This window comes from Pleurodeles waltl, chromosome 4_2 (assembly GCF_031143425.1).
Source record: "Pleurodeles waltl isolate 20211129_DDA chromosome 4_2, aPleWal1.hap1.20221129, whole genome shotgun sequence".
NCBI lineage: Eukaryota > Metazoa > Chordata > Amphibia > Caudata > Salamandridae > Pleurodeles > Pleurodeles waltl.
This window is the reverse complement of record NC_090443.1, coordinates 959,240,801-959,261,523: the sequence shown is the minus strand read 5'-3', so window position 1 is coordinate 959,261,523 and position 20,723 is coordinate 959,240,801. Positions and strand designations below refer to the sequence as shown.

The 20,723-nt window shown below is 42.8% G+C and overlaps 1 protein-coding gene across 4 annotated transcripts in view; it reads right to left on the bottom strand.

The window, feature by feature from the left end:
- The window catches only part of B4GALT2 (beta-1,4-galactosyltransferase 2), a 625,157-nt gene that overhangs the window by 513,482 nt on the left and 90,952 nt on the right, over nt 1–20,723 (bottom strand). The gene's annotated exons all lie outside the window — the stretch shown is intronic.

Below are 20,723 nucleotides of genomic sequence, written 5' to 3'. Positions count from 1 at the left end.
CAGCCTTCAAGATCACACTCAAAACACCACTCTCTAACAGCTAAGCCACATCTCCCTTGCCACGCTCATCTCCATGGTGCCTCTCATCACCCTTCCCGTCCCCTTGCCCTCGGTCCCCTCTCTCTGCTCTTTTGCCTCTACCTGGCCCCGGTGTACTCATAGCCACTAGAAAATAATATATAGCAGGTAAAGTATGTAATTAAATTCAACTTATTTTTCTCTTATCATCATCCTTTGGGCCCTCATCCTTAAAGTTAGAAATCTTCTGATCTTGCCCTTTCTTGTCAAAATGTCTTTTGCCCTCAAGTACAATTCTATTAATATATATACGACGAGGTAACAAAGCTGCTAGTAACATAATTAACTTGTGCCCAGTAGCAAGCGGTCCTGCTGCTGAACAGAGAACATATTCACTCCTTGGTCTCCATCTGTTGTCTGGTTGCGTGCTGGCGACATCCGCGTCAGGACCACAGATCAATACGCAGAGGCACCACAATATCATGAGGGTCTGAGCTAGACAGGCAGCTGCTTGGGAAAATACGGGTTTTGTAACTACTGTGCACAGAATATGAAAAACGTCATATAGACACAAAATCTTGTATTTTTAATGGTTCCTGCTCATATCATGGGCTTACTGAATCAGTGTAGCAACGTATGTCGACCTAATTAGTTTTGTTGAATTTTCTCCTTCCTGAGCCAAAGATATGGATTACAAAATCACGATTCACTGCCAAAGCAGAGACACAAACACACAGAGACACATACAGAGGTACGTGCCAGCCATATCCACACACATCAACTTTATGCTGAAAGTTGGCCATTGTTGAAATCGAACCTAAGTCGGTTGCCTTTCAGGCTCTCTGCATCTTGCCCATGCCAAAATGCAAGACCCTGATGTGCTTTCTTCTAGGGAGGACTTTGCAACACACATGCAGCAATAGAGGCCATTCTGAAGTCTAACCTTTCAAAGGATTGACCTTGCTACAGTCCAGGCATTTTGGCTTTACAAAAGTAGTGGTATTCTAAGGCTACGTGGATGTGATTTGTTTACATAGCCACTTTAAGGAAAGTACTGTGAAAATGTGCTTATTTCAGTAGTCTGTGGTCTCAGAAAATGTGGATTATTTGATAAGAGGAGTAACAGAGCTTTACAGATGCTATTCCTTGTAGCAGACAATGAGGTACTGTACATTAAGCAAGATGGTGTAAGTGGTCTGTGAGAAACTTGTATACAGAAACCAAAATTAATGGGGAAAGGATGTGGGGGTAGGGGCGAGAACATGTCATTGGGATACTACTAGACAGCACAATACTTGCTTTTTTTTAGATATTTACATTACACGTGCATACAGCATGAGATACAGATAGATTAAACAAGTTGCCCAGAATCACACAATTTCTGAGTTAACTCCCAAAGGCTGCATTATACCCAGGTCTTCACGGTTTACAAGTTAACACTTGCACCGTATAACCACAAGGCCATTTAGGGTTGGCTTACAATTTCAATTCATGAAGAATTCATGGTTCTACACTTACTTTTGTAGGTCAAGGGCAGGGTGGATCCAGGATGTGTGCCCAAGACGGATTAACTATTTGCATCAACAAGAGAATCTGTACCTAAGGAATACAACAAGACTAGTGCGGTCAAAGAACCAGCTTGCCACAGACCATACTGTTCTCACGCCAGCTGACGGCTACAGCTTCAGCATGGAAACCCCTTAAGAATGCCACAGAAAGTCTCCGACTTCACCACCCACACTTGAAACCTACAAACTAACATAGAGCAGGAAAACAAAATACAATGTCACGGAGATGCACGCATTCTAAAATTTAACGACGCTCTTGACAGTGGCGGGCCATTCCAACTAATAAAAGAATCTTTGAGAAATAAAGCAGACAAGGACGTGTTCATACTAGAAGTAGCCAACTTACAAAGCATGGTGGCAAACTACTCTGTAGCTGGTGTGCAACTACACCGTGAGAGACCAAAACACAATTTACAATACTCAACACAGGTTACAATGTGGTAATATGCAGGGCCAAAAAATCCCAGCAGGACAATCAATTAATGAGGCTGGACACCAAACCACTAAGCAGTTAAATATTTACCAGCAGATTATATTACATGAGTCACTAGAGTAAGAATCATGTGCTCTCAACAGCAATAAGAATGGCACCTGGATTCTGGTAGAAAAATCTCGAAAATTCGTAATGTTATCTTCCTAGACACCAAAATGTTTCCCCCGCCACTATTCCTACCACAACTACACGAGCACTTGTTAGCTCCATTCCATCTACCGAGCCTGTCCCAAGAACGATAGACGGCAAACAGGACTAAAGCCTCAGACCTTCTAACAGAACTCTGCCCAGTTGCATGTATAGAACAGTCCTCTAAAACTCTTGCACGAGAACGCAAGACATGTAATCATCCCTCCCTCCAAGAAGGATCAGGTCTCACTCACTTTCTCCATTAAAAATAACCAGAAATTGCCCAAAAGGGCTCACTATTGCCCCAATTCCAACAGCCCATATACCAGCAAGATGATCTACAACAGTTCACAAAGCAAGTGCTGACATTTACTGAAACACACATTGCCATCCATGGTCAGCAGCCATATTCAGACCGGGTTCAGGACGACAAATCACCCAGGACGACTTGTCTTGAATCCTCTTGTTCTCAAGGCTGCCTGCAAAGCAACAGATTATGAGCTCCTTCTTGATTGTATGTGGAAATGGATGGGGAAGCTAAAGGTATGAACATACTTCAAGGGCAACATTCCATACCAAAGTCTCACCACAATCATTGTTGTGCTGTACTTTCTTTTGACAATAATCAGTGAGCACTTGACATGTTCTCCCTCCCCTCAATTCTAGAGTGGCTGTGATATTCCAACCTCCCTCTGCATTGCCTCAGTTCATTACACCATAATCAAATGCATTGAGAGCTCACTAAATCACTGTGCAGACTGTCCCAGCCTTGGATAAACATTCCAAATGTTTACATCTATTTTTAAGACTATGAACAGGGGTGTCGTGCACCTACTTTTTTTGGGAAAGATATTAAAGTGCCTGTTTAAGGTAGGTTGTTGATAACTGATTTGCCACATACAAAGAAATAATCAATTTTAAACCAGCAAGAGTTTTCATTAATATAAATATTTAGTGCTGCAGATCACACATTTGTAACACACCAGGGCCAGATCAACCTTCAGTCTTACCAAGATGAGTAAATTGTGTATTCTAAAATTAGGTAATAGTTTCTGTTCAGCGATGCCAAAAATTAGGTATCCAGCACTATTATTATTATCGCTGGTGTGCTATGTCAAATGAAAACTTCCTCAAAGTTAGTGCACTCCACCAGCTACATCGGCTATATAATGTTGTTGGAATGGTTTATTTTTTTCCAACTGGCCACAAGCACCATTATCTCCACACATGTTATCGCCGAATGGGTAATATCTGCCAACTTCATAAATGTTATCACCGGCTTGGTGGTATCTGCTAACTTCTCAACTTCATGCATGTTTTCGCCACTTGGGTGAAATCTACCTACTTCACCAATATTATCATCGGCTGGGTGATAGCTACCAATTTCACATGTGTTAACACTGCCTTGGGTAATATCCACCAGCTTCACTATTGTTTTCACAACTGGCTGATGTCTAGCAACTTCACAAATGTTTACAGTGGCTGTGCCATGTATACAAAGTTCACTAAGGCTATCATGGCTGGCTAACATCTACCAACTTCACCAGTGTTATCACCACCCGTTTAATATGTACCAACTTCACTAATTATCTCTCGGCTCATTGATATCTACCAGCTTCACAAATGTTATTACGGCGTGGGTGATATGTACTACCTTTGCAAATGTTATTACTGCTTTTGTGATATTTACCAACTTTGCAAATGTCAATTACCGCTGGAGTAATATTTACCAGCTTCACAAATGCTGGCTAGTATTCATGAGCTTCACAAATGCTGGCTAGTATTCATGAACTTCGTAAATGCTGGCTAGTATTCATGAGCTTCACAAATGCTGGCTAGTATTCATGAGCTTCACAAATGCTGGCTAGTATTCATGAGCTTCATTGCTTCACAAATGTTATCATCACTAAGTTGATAGTTAGCTACTTCACAAATCTCAAGCATAGTGGGGTTGTATCTGCAGATTCAACACATCTGCTTGCAATTAAAATAATAGTGCCTGGACGGTGTGGATTGCGTTCTGTGTGAGATGCGCACTGTCCTTGAACATCACTTTGGGGAGAGGTTGGTGGTGCACAGCTCAGCGATTCCAAGGACTACCCATATCCCTCTTCACTGGTTTACAGACCCCCCTCTTGCATCACGACTCCAGAGCAGGGGACTCAGACGAAGGAACAACAAAGAGCTTATAAACCTTCGAGTTTTGCGCATTATTCCAAGTATGTAAGGCTCCTGACCAGCAGTTCCATGGATTCTGTTATACCAACTATGTTAGATTTGAGTTTCTAGTGGAAGGAGGCCATAAACCTAAAGAACAAACACCAGGGAAATTAGACGTAGTAGCAACATAATCTATTCATGGTCAAATCAATGGCGAAGTCCTACACTTAAAAAATATATAATTCAGTTCTGATGCCTTTTTTCATGTTCATTGTGCCTTTTTTGGGGCAACTTAATGTGTGTACACTTTTCATTTATGAATTTAAGGTTACTTCTGCTGGCTGGGGACCGAGTGGCTGCAAAGGCAGATAAAAGTATAGCACTCAGTGTTTCTGATTTATTGGCGATAACCATCACGGCGAAGCAGAACATAGAAAGGGGATGGAAAGTTCCGGGGCTGTAAGCAGAACAGCAAAATCAAAACACACTGCACAAAAAGTGTAGTGCAGTGGTTCCCAACCTGTGGTCCGGGGTCCCTTGGGGGTCCATGAATCCTCCTGATGGGGTCCACGACTGCTTAGAAAATTAAATAATATTAACAGAATGGGTCCCCAGCTTTCAGTAATGACTCACTGGGGGGTCCCTGGATTCCAATAAGGATTCAGTGGGGGTCTTTGGGTTTCAGTAATGATAAAGTTGGGTTCCACAGAAGTCAAGGGTTGGGAACCACTGGTGTAGTATATCCTGGCACGGCGATCAGGACACATCGTAGTGAAATAAATGATTAAACTCCATTTAGTAATGTTAAAAAGAGAGCACAGTTCCCATAAAGGGGAGGCACCTTCTTTCGTCTGGGGGAGGGGAGAGAGTAATAAACATTTGTCAGTACCGCAACGAAACTTGAGAGGGCCCCTCTGCAAAGCACACGGAGAGGCGCCCTCCGGACTTATTCAGGAGCTCTCGGGCCCGGATAGTCTGCTGAGGGGGCCCCGTGGAACTCACCCTACAACCTTCCCCTGTACCACGGGGGCCTTTGTTATGGCCATGAACATTTCCATTGCTGCAGGACAGTAGTAGGGTTTGAGCCTCAACAAGCAGACATAATACTTCTCAACACTGACTTCAGGTGTGACTGTATGCGGGGGAATAGATGGGGGATCTCAGTGCAGAAATTAACTATAGCCCAGGAGCTCCCCCCCCACCCCCACACTTCCCACGTATGAAGGAGCCAGGGATTGACATTTTAGAGCGGTTGCGCAGGGTCTGGAGGGAAGGTGGATCGGGACCATGGTGCTGCTCTGAAATTCAATTCTTTTAGCTTCTAACTCTTCTGTAGTTTTTGGAGCAGTGGAAAACCTGCCTACTTGAATATGTGTTCGCAATATAACTTTAAACAAAAGACACAAAAAGTGATATGTTTTAGATCGGTGGCTGCGGTCGCACCTTCCTGAAAGTTGAGAGACCGTCAAGAGACACGTCTGCAGGTGTAAATTAGACGCATCGTGATCTGCAGTACTTCATCTCTCAAATTAGCAAGGGGTAAAATGTCTGAAAATTGCTCACAACTATTTAAAGCTAACAGTATGCAAACACAGTTTTCCTCGTTTAAAAAACCCTGGAAATCAAATCCTTAGCATGAGCATGATGGCTGAAACAATTTAAAAAAATCAAAGACAGGCTGGAAGGAAAAATACATTTTGCAGGAGCCCACAGTGAGTGAAAGGGAAGTATGTGCAAACTAGTGGCTACCAGAAAGCTCAAGAGGGCCTTTGGACGTACTGGACAGCCAGGCGTGCCAGTGAAGGTCGTGTCAAGGTTAAAGACCAAGTAGTCAGAAAACAGACTGCATCCTGCAAGTGAAAAGTGGATAAACAGATACTGGCCAAGGAGCAGACAGACAAGTACAGTTTAGATTTAGTGCATTTTAAAACAATTGAGGAATTGCATTTTGTTTGCACAGGGGCAACTGATGAAAGATAAAGAAAAGGGACACCTTGCCTCTGGAGGGTCCTCCCCGGCAATGACTTCTTTAATGAGCTCTGAGCGCTTTCTGTTTTATGATCCATGTGAAGGTACTCTCTAAGCTGGATCCTGGTAGCTTCTAAGGAGAGTCATCCTTCCCAAACGAGGATGCCACGCTGATATATCTCATGGGATGGAAGAGGGACCACCTGGTAGCTCCTAAGTTGAGTCATCATTCTCAAGCAAGGATGCCACGCTGATATATCTCATGGGATGGAAGAGGCACCACCTAGTAACTGCTAAGTGGAGTCATCCTTCCCAAATGGAGGATGACACGCTGATATATCTCACTGGACAGAAGGGGGACCGCCTGGTAGCTCCTACGTAGTATCATCCTTCTCAAACAGAGGATGCCACGCAGATATGTATCACTGGACGAAGGGGGACCGCCTGGTAGCTCCTAAGTGGAGTCATCCTTCCCAAACCGAGGATGCCACGCTGATACGTCTCACTGGACGGAAGGGGGACCGCCTGGTAGCTCCTAAGTAGTATCACCCTTCCCAAACCGAGGATGCAACGCTGATACGTCTCACTGGATGAAGGGGGACCGCCTGGTAGCTCCTAAGTAGTATCATCCTTCCCAAACCGAGGATGCCACGCTGATACGTCTCACTGGACGAAGGGGGACCGCCTGGTAGCTCCTAAGAAGTATCATCCTTCCCAAACCGAGGATGCCAAGCCGATATGTCTCATGGGATGGGAGAGGGCGCGCAGATGGCACAAGCTTTGAAGATTCATCAGAGATGAGAGGGTTAGTGGGCAGAGGTCCTTCTGCGTGAGCACAGGAATGCAAGCCTCATTATGGTAGAACTGACTCGATGATCTTTCTCAATCCTGTCAGCCAATCTCTTTACTATGAGAAATCATGCGGTGTAAGCAAAAAATAATTTATCAAGAGATCCCGCAGACCTGAGAGGTGTCCAAATATCATTCCAGTTTGAGGTTTGAAGCTGCAAAAAAGATCCTTGTTGAGTAACAAACATTCTGTTTGGCTGCCTAATGGTGTGTACAATCGTTTGTCTTCAAATTGGTCATAGTGCCTTGAAGTGTTAATGGTGCTGAAATAACAGAACTCAAACCTACTGGCTTTCAGTTCACTGTGGAGCAAAAGTCAGCATCTTCTCATGGGACTGCAGATGACACGAGCTTTGAATCCTCATGAGAGATGCGAGGTTGAGCAGGCAGATGTCCTTCTACTCCTCTTGTGTGAGCACAAGTACGCAAGCCTCACTTTGATAGAACCGACTCTGATCTGCCCCAACCCAACCAGAAAACCTCAATAGTGGGGTTTATCATGAGTTACGCCAGACCAGGGTGATGTCCTAAGATCATTCGGTCTGCGGGTCAGAATAAGCAAAAACACTCCTCAATGAGTAAGAAACGTTACAATTGGCGGCTAAATTGGAGTGTTAATGGTGCTGAACTGACAGAACCCAAACCTACTGGCTTACACTTGACTGTTGGACAAAAGTCAGGACCTTCTTCACAAATGCTGAATGATTTTCCTGAATGCATTTCCGATGTGACTAGATAGTTTTACCTGACACAGGCTAAGTATGCTGGCCTTTACCTGGAGTTTGAATGTGTAAAGTCAGGGTTGAGTTTTTCAGGACCTTTGTGATTTTTGGGTCGAGTTTTTATCCAAATGCTTGTGCAACAATCTTTGCATGTCCTGGCCATGGCTCCTCATTTAGACATATAGGCGGTCATTCTGACCGCGGCGGGCGGCGGTAGCCGCCCGCCATGCGGTCACCGCCATTTGGCCGCTCCGCGGTCAAAAGACTGCGGAGGCCATTCTGGCTTTCCAGCTGGGCCGGCGGGCGCCCGCCAAAGGAGCACCCGCCGGGCCAGCGGGAAAGGCCCTGCAACATAGAAGCCGGCTCCGAATGGAGCCGGCGGTGTTGCAGGGGTGCGACGGGTGCCGTTGCACCCGTCGCGATTTTCACTGTCTGCTAAGCAGACAGTGAAAATCATGCTGGGGCCCTGTTAGAGGGCCCCTGCACTGCCCATGCCAGTGGCATGGGCAGTGCAGGGGGCCCCCAGGGGCCCCACAACACCCATTCCCACCATCCTGTTCCTGGCGGTAAAAACCGCCAGAAACAGGGTGGCGGGAAGGGGGTCGGAATCTCCATGGCGGCGCTGCTTGCAGCGCCGCCATGGAGATTCAGCCCAGACAGGGGAAATCCGGCGGGAAACCGCCGGATCCCCTTTTCTGACCGCGGCTTTACCGCCGTGGTCAGAATGGGCAGGGAAGCACCACCAGCCTGTTGGCGGTGCTTCCGTGGTCATCCACCCTGGCGGTCGATGACCGCCAGGGTTGGAATGACCCCCATAGATTTGAAATACAAATATCGCCAAAGTCTAACAGTGCCATATATTATTAACAATAGCTAGGTTTGATTATAATTGTGTATTTTAACGTTTTATATGGAGGATTAATTAGTGAAAATGCGAGTCTATGTTTCCCAGTGCACTCCTGAAAATCAGCAGAAGTCCCGCCACAAAACTTCTGAAGCAGCTATTTCCCTGCTAAGGAGGCAGGGAGTGGCTTCTCTACATTTTTTAATGTATACAACAAAGTGGTGGATAGAATCCTTGAATTGATCTCAGCCACTAGTAATTACTCGGGCTGCATCCCAGACATTGATATTTTGCAAACCATACCCCCTCAGTTTGGACCCAGCCATTTGCAAATGCGTCTTAACCTTGTTCCAATAGGAACAGACCAGCCCAAACCGCCAAGTCAGCTCCTCCCTAAATAATAATACAAGCAACCTGAGATCGGTTTCAAAAGTATTAGGACACATCTGTAGAGTACAGCTTGGTTCCGGTGGCACAGTGTGCATGGAACCCTCATCTGGGCATACCTGTCTCACAGTGGGCATCACACTGAACTGTACAAAAAAGTGATGGATGGAATGGTTTAATTAATCTTAGAGACTAGTAATTACTTGGACCACATTCCAGTCCATCATTATTATGCACACTATGATACGTCATATCGGACCCAGCCATATGCAAATCGGTCTTGACCCTGCTTCAATAAGAAAGTCCTTCAATCCATGATACCTTCAGCTAGTGCTAAGATCTCCCTCTTTTCCCACCCTCAAGTTCTGCTCCAGCATTTGGAACCCGTAGAATTAAATGAATGCAGTAGGATATGTACAACCTGTGCAGATTTTTACACTCCTTTGCGAAGGCTTTTAAATTCCAAAAAAGTCAGGAAAAAAGGAAATCTATGATGAAGTAGTTTGTAATTAAAAAAAAATATATCAGTTTATTAGCCGTTAAAGTGTCAATTTGACGCCAGAACACAAGAGCTGTAATGGAGTCATATAAACTTTGCCTTAGGGTCTTCCTAAATGGTCAGTCGGAGGAAGATCTCCATTCACAAGTCCAGTGGCACCCACCCCTCCAAAGTTAGACGTCACTGCCCCTAATGCAGGGCACTTTTCTCTAACGTTCACCTGCTGACACGTCAGGAGCACCTATAGCAACAACACAAGGGTTGGCAGCACTGCCATGTCATGGCAGCACGCTCGGCATTTTTCTGCAGAAGAAAAAAAATCAATGACTGTGAAGGGCTGGAAGTTTTCTCCCACTGCATGGGGTCATTATTTCTTTCTATCTTTTTCGCAACTGTCTGCCATGAAAGCAGAAAAAATACATGGTGCCCTGAAATGCTTTGTCAGAAGCACTATGAAGGATGGACCCACAGAAAAGCATTTCAGAAGATGGAGCCAGCTAAGTTTCTACCTATCAGTAAATGAGGGAGGCGGGGAAAAGGGGCATCGATTCAACAAAATGCCAGGGGTAGCGGAAGTGACATCCCATACCCACAGGAAGTGACATCATATTACACCTAACCCAGAATCTTTGCCAGTAAGGCATGTCACATGACCCCAACATCACCGCCACACTCTCTTACATCACACTTACACTTATTCTTATTCAGTTGCACTCACCCACCTCCATCTGCACCTAATTTCACTCATACTCACTCACACTTACAGACACTCACACCCAGGTTTACTAATGCTTGGCACCATGTTTGTGTCACTTTTGTGATGCAAACTCGTGCAGTGTTAGGGTGGGATTTACTATCCAAAGCAAGTCTTGATTTGCATTGGATAGTATCCCAAAGTAACTCAAAATTGCACTATGCATTGTTTTGCATTATTTTACATCAACTGGGCGTTCCATGAATGGTGCATGAAAATCCCGTGCAACCACCTATGGTTATTGACACAAATCCCTATCTACAAACATTGGTAGAGAGGTATTTGCACCAAAATCCTACGACTGCTCGAGGCAGACATGAGGAGAAATGTTTTCATATCCCCTTGTTTTTCCAATTTTGCCTGAATGCTGAATTCTACAGTACACATAAAAAGGGGGAAAAGTCTTAAAGCATAGTTTTTGTACTGGAATATACCACATCCAGTACAAAACCAATGCTTCAGAGGATGCACACACCTTGCGCTATGGGGCAAAGGCCTGTTCATTGATGCATGGCTTCCAACAGTGCACCAGCGCACAGCGAGAGAAACAATGCACGATTTCTTAGTAGATGTGGTGCATATTTTTCTCTCCCCTACCCACGAGGCAGCACATCATCTTTGCAGCAGTGTTGCTTTGCGTCAAAGAACAGTAAATTTGGGCCTCAATTTCACACAATCTCTCTCACTACCTGTCACTGGCTCTCGCTCACACACACATACTTACACATATAGACATGGGCACACATATGCCCACTCTTTTCTCACCTAAACGCAGTCTCACCTGGATGCACGCACACAACATACATTTAAAAATAGCTTTACTTACTACAGCTACCACGAAAGGTTCTATACCAGCTATGTGTGCTCTATGTTTTATTACACTAATAGTGAATAAGAGAATATTATTCACTATTAGTATAAGTAAAACGTGCTGTAAATATGGAATTTGGAGCCACCGTGTGTTCTTGGCACTGATTTTGCCAAATCTGAGGCAAATGGGTCGCAAAGTCAGTGCCAGGAGCTGCAAGGCAATTGCTGGGTTGCAGATGCGTCCCCTGGCAACCCCTAAATGACGTCCATTCGGGGTGATGGGAGGGGGTTAACACTGGCGTGACAGTGTGGGACATCCTCTGGTTTAGAGCAGATCTCCTTCACCCCCTCACCTTAAACGAGCCTCTATGACAGCTTGTCAATTTACCAAGTTCTGTGATGGAGGCAAAATTACTTCATGTTTCTGGGCCCGCCCTGCGAGAGCTACACACAGGAGAAACTACCAGTAAAAAACTGTTTATGTTAAAAAAAAAACTAGGTATAGCCAGTGCTTAATTTGTAAATATAAACGTTCCGGTGCCCAGAGCTCTCCTCTTAAACACGCGGTTGCTGCAATTAAATGTGCGAGCACAGAATACTGAGGCAGCGATATCCTGAAGCCATCTCGGGCCTTTTTCATCCATTTACAGCCACTCCCTGCCTTACAGCTCACTCTTGCAGCTTCCTGCTTTCTCCCTTTGTGACGCTTTTTCATTTTTCCCTTCCTCCGTCTTTCTTATATGTGTCTTTTGCTGGCAGCAAATGCTTGAGGCAGAAGCACCGGAAACACCAAGCACAAATTAAGCACTGGGTATAGCAGGAAAAATGCTGCAAGAGGGGAAGAAAGAAATGGTCACATGGCGCCAAATACAATGCCCCACACATGCAAACAACTGCAACGCAAAAGCGATATACAGAATCCTACGCACAAACAGTAATAACTTAAAGGCAGGAAATAGAAACATTATGGTCAGGGCTCTACCATATATAAACAGCATAGCAAACAACAACAAACAAGCCAAAGCCACAAAAATACACAAACAACAAAAAATACACAGCATAGTTGGAGCACCAAGATATGTCCCTCTCCCAGTCCTCAAACCTCAATGTCAGTCGCTGGTTGGGTGGGACGGCGAAACAGTACTCTGAGAGAGGAAAGTGGAGTAGGCATGAGTTATGAGAAAAATAAATATAATGAATTAACTCAAGATTGCTCATTCTTTTCAAAAATAGGCCCAGGCAAAACTTTAATTGCGTCAGAGTAACCGGAGTAATTTCAGTAATTTCGCATTACTTTTGTGATGCTAAATTATTGATAATTACATGAAAACACCAGTTCGCGTAATTTGGGGCAAAAATGCCTACCTACCCAAATTTTGCAGGAACAGAGCATGACCGACTACTGGCTGCAGCTGTTATGTTGCATTTAGAGCTATTTTCTTAGGGCAACATGCATCCTCAGGTCAATTTTGGATGCACAGGTGCATTTTTGTGCTAATAACATAGTGCTAAACAAAGGCTGCGCATCTCACATAATTACATGTAATCTTGTGTAATTTTACTGTAATTTCGCAAATTACGTGAAATTACGCGAGTTACGCCTACCCCTATTCAAAACAAAAATTGTCAATCTTCTATTACGAATTTCAGGAAAATAAGCTCCTCGTGCTCTACAAGGTAGCATGTAATGAGGTGACCTAATTTCCAAACCCCTCTGGTGATAAACTGACAAATCATTGAGTTAGATGTGTGTGCCACAACATGGATGTCTAGTCTCTCCTTTTCAGCTGACTTACCACATACGTGACAAGAGCAGGATCCCTCTGCACTGTAAGGAACACCAACCTGTATGCTTTTTTTCTGCAGCTGGATTTACTCTTACCCTGAGTGCTGGACCTGTCTATTTGCCTCAGCACTCATGTGCTTCTTTTGCATTGGTCTGTGCTCCACTACTGCCAAGAGCGAGGCCTTTTAGAACAGATTTGGATCAACACTTCAACCCATCACATACAACACTGACACAAAGTGAGGGCCATTTATAATACACTTGGGTCAATACTTCATCACATTATCAATCAGTTTTTGTAATCAATCAATCAGTTTTTGTAAAGCACGGCTACTCACCCCTGAGGGTCTCAAGGCGGGACTGAAGCCTTTTAGAACTGACTTGGATCAACACTTCAACTCATCGTCAAACACCAAGAGTGAGGCCAAACGACAATATTAACAAGAGTGAGGACATTTAAAATAGATTTGGAGCAATTCTGCATCCCACCACAAACTACATTATTAACAAGAGTAAAGTATTTTAAAAGAGACTTGAACTAGAACTTCATCTCAGCACAAACCACACTGATACCAAAGCGTGAGGCCTTTTAAAGTAGATGCAGCAGATTTTCATCATAATTGTGCTGCCTCTATTTCTCAATTTACTCCTATTTCACAGGATCAGGTAGCCTCCTATCTCTCAGCTCTCAAGTCAGGATCTCCTTTAGACTCTGCTCCTCCATTGATAATGGCCCTTGGGGGTCCAGACATTGTTTGTGTTTTGACTGAACTTGTAAACCTCTCCATATCTAGAAGCACCATTCCCGATCAGTGAAAGCATGCTATAGTCAAACCTTTGCTGAAAAAACCAAACCTGGATGCATCAGTGCTTAAAAACTATAGACCTATATCGCTACTTCCTTCCCCTTCCGAAATATTAGACAAACATATTAATGCTCAACTATCTACATACCTAGAGGATAACAACATCCTTCATCCCACCCAAATGAGTTTTAGGCCTCGACACAACACTGAATATGCTTTGATCGCCGTCATGGAAGAGGCTAGGAAGCGTATGGATCAGGGACACCCCACGGCAATTGTACTCCTTGATCTTAGTGCGGCCTTTGATACAGTGGATCACTATTTGCTGTGTCAGAGGATGAAAGAGATGGGAATTGAGGGAGGAGCACTTAGCTGGCTTACTTCGTTCTTGAAGGGAAGAACATTCCAGGTTCTTGATCGTTCATATTTTTCCAGTAGATTTAAATGCAATTGTGGGGTGCCACAGTGCTCCTCCTTTAGTCCAACATTATTCAATATATATATGGCTCCCCTGGCCAAGATAGTGGAGCCATTTGAAAACTCCTTAGGTTCTTATGCAGACGACACCCAGTTAGTGGTTTCGTTCTCCTCTAATTCAGGTCCTGATGAATGCCCACTGCCTTGTTGTCTACAGGCAGTGTCAAGATGGATGAATGAAAGCATGCTCCAATTAAATGGAGATAAAACAGAAGTAATGATACTAGGTCAGGGTCCCCATCTGGGCATGAACCCTAAGTTGCTGATTTCTTTGGGGGAGCTGCCTGCTCCTAAGAATCATGTTAAAAGTTTAGGAGTTTGGCTTGACCCCCAACTCACTTTGGAATACCAAGCTAAAAAAATCTCTGCCCCCTGCTTTGGTATAATAAGGCTTCTGAGGAAGATTTTTGCCATACTTCAGTTTTTGGCAAAAAAGACTCATCATTCAGGCTCTCACCATTTCTCGACTAGATTATGGAAATTGACTATTTCTTGGTTCTCCGAGATATATTAAAAGGAAATTACAAGTAGTTCAAAACGCCGCAGCCCGGCTTCTTTTAGAAATTCAGAGACATGTCTTGGTTAAAAACTGCCCTTGCCGCACTCCACTGGCTTCCAGTGGAACAGCGCATAGTGTTTAAAACCCTGTGCTGTATCCATAGATAACTTTACAATAGAGGCCCCATTTACTTAAAGACCCTCGCATCTTTTTATTCTCCAACCAGAGAACTCAGGTCCGCTTCAGCAGCGTTTGTCACTGTACCTAGATGTAAAAAATCCAGATGGGGAGGCACTACAATGGCTTATCTTGGAGCCAAACTGTGGAATTCCCTCTCCGGAAGCCTTCGGTTAATTAGTTATGAATTTAATTTTTGGAAAGGATTAAAAACTTAGCTGTTCTAATATGTTTTGTTATGTATCCAGAATTATGGAGATTGGTTCTTCAGCGCTGGGAGGCCTTTGGGTAGTCATGCGCTATACAAGAATCGTAACATAACATAACACATAACAAAGAACAACACATTATCCAGACACAAACTACGTTAATAACAAGAGTGAAGTCTTTTAAAACAGACTTTACTAGTAATTCACCAAAACACAAAGCACACTAATAACAAGAGTAAGGCCTTTTATAGCACACCTGGATCAAAGTTTCATCCCAGCACAACCCACACTGATACCAAGAGTGAATCCTTCTAAAACAGACTTGGACCAGCACCACACTAACAAAAGGAGTGAGGCATTTTAAAATAGACTTACACCAGCACTCCATCTGATTGGAAACTACACTGATATCAATAGTGGGGGCTTTTAAAACAAAACGAGGCCAACACGTCATCCCATCACGGACCACACTGACACCAAGAGTGAAGACTTTTAAAATAGACTTGGACTATAACCACATAACAAAATGAGTGAGGTATTTTAAAATGGAATTACAACAGCACTTCATTCAAGAGTAACAACACCAAGATCAACAGTGAGGACTTTTAAAATAGAATGAGGCCAACACTTCATCCCAACACAAACCGCACCGATACCAAGAGTGAAGCCTTTTAAAACAGACTGGGGACACCATTTCATCCCAGCACAAACCCCACCTTATCACAAGAGTGAGGCCTTTTAAAATATACTTGGACCAAAACTTCAGCCAAGCACAAACCACACTTATAACAAGAGTCAGGCCTTTTTAAAAAGACGTGGACCAACCCATCATCCAATCACAAGTAACCCAATACCAAGATTGAAGACTTTTAAAATAAACTCGAACCACCACTTTATCCAAGCACAAACAACACTGATACCAAGAGTGAGGCCTTTTAAAAGGGACTTAGACAAATACTTCATCCCAGTGCAACCTACAATACCAACAGTGAGGCCTTTTAAAATAGACCTGGACGAACACTTCATCCAAGCACAAACCATACTGATAACAAGTGTGAGGACTCTCAAAATAGACCTGGGCCAATACTTCATTTCAGTGCAAATAAGACTAGTAACAAGAGAGTGGCATTTTAAATAATACTTGGCCCAACACTTCACCCCATCACAAACCTCAATGATACCAAGAATGAGGCGTTTTAAAATAGACTTTGTCCATCACTTCATAATGAGGCTATTTAAAATATATTCCGACCACCCCTTCAGCCCAGCAAAAAGTACACGAATAAGAGAGTCTCGTTTCAAAATAGACTTGGGCCAACTATAAGCTATAAAAAGAGCGAGGTCTTTTAAAATAGACTTGGACTAACACCTCATCCCATGTTAAGCCACAATGATGGCCTTTTAAAATAGACTTGAACCAACACTTTATTTAAAATAAACTTGGAGGAACACTTCATCCCATCGCAAACCACATTAATAACAAGAGTATGGTCCTTTAAAATGAACATGGAAAAACACTTTAGCCCAGTGTAACTCAAACCAAGAACAAAATGCAATCTTTGTTGATACCTAAATAAAGGCCATTTAGACTAGACGTGGACAAAAAAGTAAAACTCTCTCCTGGTGCCTTATTCTGCTATTTTGTGGGACCGTCCTGCTTGTTGTATGCCAGAATAATGTGGACACAAATATTGCCTGACAGAAATACTGTGATCTGAATATTGTTTCCATAAATATCATCCCACTGGGTGCATATTCTTTCATTACCTCCAATGAGACAATATTTTCCTAAATGATATTTATTACATTTAAGTTAGATGAAATATGATGGCAATCATCTGGTACTGTACCCTGCTAGCACAGGCAAAACTGGATGTCTAAAGTTTCATAACCTGAAACTTTTGCACTGCCCCATGGCAGCTTGTGCACACAAGAAAATTCAATGCTGAAATAACCTTTAATGAAACAAGTACAGAGTAAGCTGCACTACAAATGGTTGATGATAAACTGTGTATAGCTGGCTCTGAATAACCATGCTTTTTCTTTCTTCTCGACCCATCAACCACTTTTGACACAGCAACCATGCCACTTTGCTAAAAAACCTGAGTAAACAAATGGACATCGGTGACACAGTCCTGATATGCTTTGAATCCTGCCTCATAAATGATTCACAGCAAACTAGACTATAAAACTTTATCTCTCCAGACCCATGCCCCCGCAACAATGTGACTGTCAAGACTCTATCTTGCCCTTGATGCTTTTAAAATAGTACATGGAATTCCTGATCTGCTTCCAAAGATAATCCAACATCTGCTTCCATCTATACTCTAATGATACTCATCATGAAAGATTCCACCCTGCAGGACTAAGCCAGTCTTACAAAAACACTAGGGAATCTTTAGACGTGAACGTCTCAACACCATCTCAAAATGAATCCCCAGAAAACTAAGGTTTGATTGCTCTCTCCTTCACTTCTGTGCATAACTGCCTTGATGCAATGAAAGTTTGGCTGCAAACCTTTTAGTGTTGATAACACAACATCCCTTGGATTAATCTTAGACAAAAACGACATGCCCACAACACTTTAACCAAAGAGGCCCCTGTCATTTGAGACTCCTCTGATGGATCAAGTCCCTCATCCCTACAGAAGACTTTACAACAGCTGTCTAGTTGATGATACACTCACAACTCAATTACAGCAGCTCCTTACTAAAACAAATACACCTGACCACACTAATAGTATACCTCAACGTGGCAACCAGACTAATTTCTGGTGCCAGAAGTTCAGACACATTTTCCCAATCCCAATCACACTAAAATTACTTCCCATTGAGGTAAGAAGCTTGCCTGCATTATTCACAAGACTCTAGATGAAGGACCACTACTTATGTGCCATGCACACTAGTCATCTCAGGAGTTTTCTGATCACTGGAGAACATAGATTCTCTCTTCTGAGAAACCCTTTCATTTAGAAAATCAAATAATTCTGAAGCAATGCTTTGCTGCAAGCAATACTTCTTGGTAAGCACTTTCAGGGAGTAGACCTCCTTTATTGTTGCAATGAGGGCAAGCACCACCTAGAAATACTTCAAGAAAGATCTCAGGATTTAATACTATGCAGACCTAATAATCAACAGAGGAGCACTCACAAAATTATTCCCTTCATCCAAGGTTGCCTGTGGGTCTATACCCTTGTCCATAAGAAACGAGGAATAATTCCAAACTATAAGGTTAGTAAGGCATTAAAGTGGAATCTGATCCTTCCTTATATACGTCCCCGGAATATCCCTCATACTGAAGACTATGGGGGTCATTAGGACCCGTCGCAGTGGTGGTCTGACCGCATCCAAAGCGGTGGTCCGATCGCTTTGGCGGCGGTCTGACTGCCACATTATGACCGCAACGGTTGTGCCGCGGTTGGACCACCAGCACCGCTAGTTCTCCTCCACAGGAGGGTCTGGCGGTCCTGGCGGACCTAATCCGCCAGGGTAGTGCTGCAAGCAGTGCCACCCTGGGGATTACAACCCCCCTGCAGACAGATGTCTACCTCATTAATATTAGCGGTGCAGGGGCGTGAGGTAGGTGAATATGGTCACCTGATGCTGGAGCACCACAGTGGCTCGTAAGAAATGAGCAGGCAGAGCAGTGCTGCAAGAGTCTTCTCCCAATACCAATGAGTGGAGGACGTGTAGAGGTGGGTAGGTGCAGCTGCCTCTTAAGATGTTGCAAAAAATAACATCAGAACACTAGATCTACCACGAAAGGCATTTTCTCATCATTGCTTGGCCTCACCCACCATTTTGTATGGCGGTTGCAGTGGCAGGAGGTACAGGATTGCTATCTATTATGGTCACAGGAGGTCTTCCATTCTGTTCTTGGGCTGATATGGAAATTCTTTTATGAAGAAAATATTTAAACATTTGTAATCTTGGTCCCTAAATGAATTTAGGATTCTACTGGCATAGAGACTATATTTTTGTGGGTTTCATGGTACATTTTTCCAGTTATACTAGTCATTTACCAATTAATCTAAAGTGAGGACATTTCTATAACTGAATGTTTTCTGAAGTTTTGTGGAGGTATAAGCATGTATTTAACTGCCTTTTAAAAATATTTCTACATCTCATATATGGGCAGAACAAAAGGGTAAACTCCATATCTAATATTAGATTTGCATTCAGCTGTTTTAAGTCTGATTTATCAGCTTTCCCCAAGTAGAAAGAAGGCTATGTGAGAAAAATTGAAGTAAGAGTTCCACACACATCAAAGCTTCAGGAGCCCATGCAAGAAAGGTAATTTTGGAGCAAACAAAAGATTTAAAAAATCCCTCTTCCCCAGTCAGATCTTCACCATTTACTTTAGAGAATCTTTTACAACAAACAAGCAGAGGATTTGGAGGACAAGAATAGAAGAAATAATCTTAAAATGCATGGTATTCCTGAAGTACAATGTGTCACACACTGTATTCTGAAAACTAACATTCCTAAAGTAGTGGGCTTAGTAGATGCGTCTGAGTTAAATATCCAGAAAGCATAGAGAGATAGAGCTAGAGAACTCAGACTGAAAGGAATCATTCTATTATTTTTACAGTTTATTAGTTTGCACAAAAATGTTGTCAGCATCTAAACTGAAAAGGCAAACATTATGGTCTTGTTTCTTTTCATAGAATGTGTCAATGTCTGCTGGCCACAAAAAAAGAGTTCTTGGTTATGTGTCCAGTTCTTCGCTCCATGAAACGTGAGATTGCATTTGTTACATCCTTGTTTCTTCAAAGTAACTTATAGAGGAAAGACTTTGTGATGAAAATAAACATATGAACTTTATATGCGTAACAGAGAGGAAATTGATACTGATAAACCTTGATAACTTGTGGTTAAATATTTCATGACTTTGAATATGCATAACTATGTTTTTTTATGTATTCTTACTACATAATTTCTGTTTGTGTTTTTCAGATGTCTCTTATTTATGTTAATAGCACTGTCGAGGTTCCGTTATGTCTTTCTTTGTGACACGTGTTCCTTCGATGATTCAACCCTCACATGCTCTCTCATATTACGATAGGTAAGTCAGTTTGTCAGTGTTGTCTTTTCTATGTTGTTTGTGTTCTAGTTGTGCAAGTTTTTATTTGCTGATTTTGCCCCCCCATGTTATTTGATGTTATTTATGCTTCAGATAGTACAACATCAATATGTGATGGCTCATCAATCTTATTTAAAACCTTTGTATTGTTATTTCATTTTTATAGGCGTGGCCGTTCAAGATCAATGTCACAGTGCATATTCTAACATGTAGTATCCGGTAGGGATCTCTCTCTGTTGTCTTCTTTCAATGTTTTTTCTTTTAGTGTTCCATTCTCTTTTTTCAAGGTTAATGTCCTAATATTTTACTGCCAGAATATTTTGAATACAGATTCCATATGCAGGCCCATATTAACTATATATTATCGTTCATAATTTAAGAGTAATTATTTAAAATGTAAAGGGATTATAACCCAGTGAAAGACAAAGGGCGTTATTTCACTTATCTAGATTAAAATGTCATATTGCTTTATTACAAGAAACACAT